This window comes from Dreissena polymorpha, chromosome 7 (assembly GCF_020536995.1).
Source record: "Dreissena polymorpha isolate Duluth1 chromosome 7, UMN_Dpol_1.0, whole genome shotgun sequence".
Taxonomy (NCBI): Eukaryota; Metazoa; Mollusca; class Bivalvia; order Myida; family Dreissenidae; genus Dreissena; species Dreissena polymorpha.
The window spans coordinates 80,203,656-80,208,695 of NC_068361.1; positions in this window are offsets into that span (position 1 = coordinate 80,203,656).

Sequence of the window (5,040 nt, forward strand, 5' to 3'; positions counted from 1 at the left end):
CGTTGTTGCTGCTATTATTTAGAATGATAGTGCTGTTCTGCAGTTGATGATCATGATAATGGGGAGGGGGTATGATAAAGATACACGGAAGATATTGAGGGAAAGGATTATGTACAATTGCAATCCACATACTTTATGATCACTAACAACGCACATCGAAACAATATATAGCACCAAAGTGCGTTCCTATGGAACCGTTAATTTTTTAGCACCAACATCGCGTTAACAACAAAGTATTGTGTAACAGAGCAAAATAGAGTTTGTATGCTTTTTTTTCAACAAAAGCAACATAAATAAAAAATAAAACGCTTAAATTTGGATATTGTTGGTTGACACAATGAATGTAAAAGAGAAACGGTGCAGCGTTGATTTAATTCATTTATACTTAAATATGTTAATTATAATTACATCATTCAATTGCGTTTTTTTTTAATTGACGACTTAATCTTATAGAGAATCCGAAGATAGTCGATGTATGACTCGCGTTCAATCTTGCGGATGGTTCCGGAGTTCCACACATTTTAAAATTCGTAATACTCGGCGTTGTCCATTGCAAATACTTACACATTTCCATGAACAGTTGACGTGTTTGAAACTTGCAATACTATCATTATTATGCGAGCACACCATATCACGTAAGTTGTTTTAATTTGCTAATTAAGGATATATTTATAATCGATCTATTTGCTTATTTATGCCAGAAAATAGTTTATGCTTCTCATATTACCGATTAAAGTGAGTTTACAGGATAAAAAGCCGTTACAGTAACAGTGCAACTCCCAGCGACCCGGAGGGGCTAAAGGTGTTGCACAATTGCAACTAATATCTACCGGTAATCAGTTTAATTGTCTCAATGACAGCTTCGTGTTAATGTTCACTGCAGTTAATATGCCTTCTTATTTGAAACATATACATAGAGAATATTATGTGAGTTTTGGATAAAGATCAAGTTTATCATGCGAGGCTTAGAACCAGGTTAGCTCGAGGCTTGCCGAGCGCTACCGTTGTTCGAGCATGATAAACTTGATCTTTATCGAAAACTCACATAATATTATATGTTTCCTATTATTTCCTCACTTTTTCCATTAATAATTATCAAAGATCGCATTTTTTGGCGATTTTATCTTTACGTTCTTGACAAAAACATATTCTTTTTTTTTGGAATCTGATCTAAAAATAGCGATAGTTTATACGATCGTTGTTATTCTATCGATTTTCGTCTGGTAAAAGGATAAACGCTCGTTCTTGAATAGTACATGCATAATCTTAAGCCTTTCACAGATACACGTAGTGTGAAATGCAATACTTCGGCATATACTATGCATATGTTGAATTGAGGCAATGTAACTTGAATGCTGATAGGTCAGTTTTCATAGGTTGACTCTTATATCAGTTTGAAATTAATCCGATCTCAAAAGTGTTGCTAAAATCCGAAGTGATTATTACGAGTACACCGAACATAGACTGTATACATATTATTAACAAATATGTTGCCTCGCATGAGTAATGGCGAGATGTTTCCTGTGTCCGATTGGTCTACACAATAATTGTTTACAGTTACTGTACGTACCACTTATTCACCTACTTCATATGTCGCTACAAAGATATTTATCAGTTAAACAACAGTGTTTATTATCAACCTTTAATAAAGACAAAAATCAATATATTTAAGTTTAAATATAAATATTGCTTTAAAGTGTGTAGTGTATCCACCGATTCCCTGTTTAAATGGTTTGTTATACTATCTATTATACTTATGTACTTAACCATCATTCAGATAGTATTAATAAAATGGTGTGCATTTCCGAAATAGAATGAAAACTTTTTTATACTTAAGAATTTTATTGTATAAATGACTTAACATTACCATTTAAACTTGATAATTAATGTTTTATCCCTGTGTTTGAGCGTCACCACTGACCAGATGGTAGATGGTCTGATCATATAGGCGAGGTATGATTTTGTAAGTAATTTTTTACTACGCGCAGTAGTGCTTTATTTTCGCTTTCAGTATTTTATGTTTAATTTCTAATGGCAAATTTTAAGGTGAGGTCAGTTGGGGCAATCAAACTTTTATTATGTAATATAGTCTTTAACTGTACTGTGATATATGTGTATTAGTTTTATAGCGAGCTCGTAGAGCACGCCTGTGGCGTGCTCGAGAAGCTAGCAATACGGTAATACAAGTATTGGACTGTGCAGGTTGCTGTTTTGAAAAGTTTGGTACCTTCGCGCGCAATATCCGAACCGGAAACCGGAACAGGAAATTTTCGAAGTAAATAACCGGCGTCTCCTGATTGATCATTAGGATAAAATAGATACAAATGATCGAATATATAGCTTTTAAATATTCTAAAATTCTTCTTTGTATTTATTGTGATTTCATTTCGAATAACGCATCAGCATTCATCGTGTAAAACAGTTGTCCTCATTCCGGCAGTTCCCCGTTCGATGACGTCATCACCAAATTTAGCACTGGAATTCCCTTGTTTTTAACAAAAAAGGTTATTTTCGTTTTTGAAATCATCATTTCACGTTGTTTTTCTATTTAATGATAAAAAATAAATAGTACTGCGCCAATTAATTTTATTATTTTAAGAAAAAAAGCAAATGAACCGGTGGGCGGAGTTTATCGAGGCTATGTATGTCAGGCTGTGACGTCATTTTGTCGCTGTGACGTCATTCTGTCGTCTGTCACTACCAAAATTGTTGTGTGGTTCTCAATTATTTCAGGTTAATTTAGTCTAAACCTATTTATTTAAGCTCGATTGCATAGAAAGTACTTACTACTTATTTGAAACGCTCTCGAGTCCGTTTTCTGGGCCGATAAACTTGGTGTCTTTGGGGAAGATCTAAAGAACGCTCCCACAGTGGGGATCCAACCCGTGATTTCCCGGTCGCTAGGCGGACACAGGTAAAAGAAACTAGATCAATATTATTTGATAACAACAATTTTGCGTTGCAATTGAAGCTTAAACTGTCTTTTTAACCTGATGCAATCTGTGTTTCATGCAATAAACAAATCCGATCGTTGACATTTTAAAATATTTTGACAGTCAACAAAAAGACACCATTTCATTTGACAGAAAATGTCACTTACTAAATTTGAGAGAATAAACAATGTTCTCTATTTGGTACAAGATGTACCACCAGATGGCAACTGTTTCTTTCACTGTCTAAGTCATGCACTGGCAAGAAATTTTGAAAATTCTCAAATGTTTCGAAATCTGATCTGCCAAAGAATTGTCAATGCTTGGGACTATTGGCAGAATAAGGCACAAATGTATCATGGCCATGCCATGTCAATAGATATATACAAAACTGCTATGCTGGATGGTAATTGGTTGGCACATGCGTCTGAAGTTGAGGCAGCCTCTTATTTACTAAAATTTGACATCAAGGTATATTTAAAGGGCGTAAATCAAAACGGCCAACAAACACATTGGTTACATATCCAACAAATTCAAATGAAATAAAGGAAATTTCTTTGCTGCTGGAAAATGATCATTTCAAAGTATTGTACCGTCTCGTAAATCATCACAATTCTACGCAATCCACTGAAAACTCAAACAGGACAAAAAAAATTAGTAATTTAAATAAAAATGTAAAAAAACGTCTCCCAAACCGCTGCACACTCGACCAAGTCCGAGGTTGTTCTTTTTCTTTTTTGTCTTTGTTTGCTGCACAATTTGTTTCATGCATTACAGCAACTTAATAATGAAAAGTTCATTTCCTTATTTTTAGCTCGGCTGTTTTCGGAGAAAACTGAGGTACTGTCATAGCCAGCTCGTCGTATCGTGTCGTCCGCCGTCCGCGTCGTGCTAAAACCTTAACATTGTGTTAACCTTTTGAACATCGGTACTAAAATGAAAGTGCTTCCACCTACAACTTTGAAACTTCATATGTAGCTGCACATGATGAGTTCTACACGTCACACCCATTTTTTGGGTCACTAGGTTAAAGGTCAAGGTTACTGTGACCTCTTAAGAATAATAAATAAATAAATTCTGACAAGTTTTCATTTATTCAAAAACTGCACCCGCCGCCGAGCGTTGGCACCCGTTATGCGGTGCTCTTGTTTATACCAGTCTCTAGGAACTCCACGTTCTTCTGCTAGGAAGTGCCTTTAATAATTTAATGTAAATATTATCTTTATTAAAGTTTTTTGTTAGTTTCTTCTATTATACATTAGTCGAGCTCGCTTTGAGGCTTTGCCATATTTCATATTAACACTAAGATTGTACAAAGCTGTTTAAACTGATTTCCAGACTATAACTTTATGGTATTTGGTATTTGGAAGAGAGGTAACTCTGTAGTTCATGTTACAGTTTCTGTAATTTGAATTCAGGGGTTAGCTCCCTTTCATTTCACTATAAGTGTATGATGATTCTTTGGTTGATATAATATTCTAGTCTCTTATAACTCGATACTTCCGAGTGGCAGCATTTTATTATTATGCTTATGTTTTATTGTATGTTGTGATTGTATACAGCTGATGAGACTGTAATAAACTAATAATCTACATTGAAAACTTAAACATAAGAGTCTTTGTTGAGATAACAAATCATTAAATCAGTAATTGTATTTTGATTCGAAAACGTGCAATAGTCTTTAAATTGTTAGTGTTAAAACATCTCGATACCTCCTTATACATATTGTGTAATCATACATGTCTTCATCTCGCTGTTTATGTGTTGTCTCAGTCTAATAGAAATACTCGTAATGTCAATGCCTTAAATATGAAAGTTAAATATATTGGTTGGCTATTCATGTCTGACTTTGAAATACATATTTATATAAAAAGTGAATGTATAAATGACAATCTATTGAACAAAAAAAATCCTCTTTAAAGGAGCACTTTATGAAAAGTGTTCTATTTTTTTCTGCTTAACCACTTTTTGACCGATTTACTTTCCGTTTACAGTAATTCAAGGAATTTGCACTTATGGTAGTCATGCTGTTTTAGCCTTTCGAAACAGCTTAATTGGAAAAACAAAACACTTACCAAATAACACCGGATGGACGCACTTGTTCATTGCT